The 396-nt window shown below is 81.1% G+C and overlaps 1 long non-coding RNA gene across 1 annotated transcript in view; it reads left to right on the plus strand.

Annotated features, from left to right (window-relative positions):
* Positions 1–121, plus strand: part of LOC118159249 — a 350-nt gene extending 229 nt beyond the window's left edge. Inside the window, exon 2 of the long non-coding RNA XR_004747057.1 lies at positions 5–121. This is a non-coding gene — a long non-coding RNA (uncharacterized LOC118159249). The remainder of the gene's footprint in view (positions 1–4) is intronic.
* The last annotated feature ends 275 nt before the right edge of the window (positions 122–396 follow it).

Below are 396 nucleotides of genomic sequence, written 5' to 3' on the forward strand. Positions count from 1 at the left end.
GCAGCCCCGGACCGGAGGAGCCGTGGGAGCGCCGCGGGGAGCCGGCGGCGGGGCCGCCTTGGGGCCGGGGCCCTGCTCTGTAACGGCCCCGGGGCCGCCAATAAAGCTTGGATGTGTTGGACGCGGTGTGGTGCTGCTGGGGGCGGCCGGGGCGGGGGGCGGCGGGGCCGGGATCGCCGGTAGGGACCGGGGGGCGCCGGTAGGGGCCATGGAGGGGTGTTAGGGACCGGGGGGGAGCCGGTTGGGGCCGGGCGGCGAGGCGGTGCGGAGGAGCCGGGGGTGGCAGCGGGCGGGGCCGGGAGCGCTCCGTGTCGGGAGCGGGGGGCGGCGGCGGCGGAGCGGGGCCGGGAGGAGGCCGCGGCGTGCTGGCGGCGCACGGCTGTGACGTCACGGACC

This window comes from Oxyura jamaicensis, unplaced genomic scaffold (genome assembly GCF_011077185.1).
Source record: "Oxyura jamaicensis isolate SHBP4307 breed ruddy duck unplaced genomic scaffold, BPBGC_Ojam_1.0 oxyUn_random_OJ69032, whole genome shotgun sequence".
Classification (NCBI taxonomy): domain Eukaryota; kingdom Metazoa; phylum Chordata; class Aves; order Anseriformes; family Anatidae; genus Oxyura; species Oxyura jamaicensis.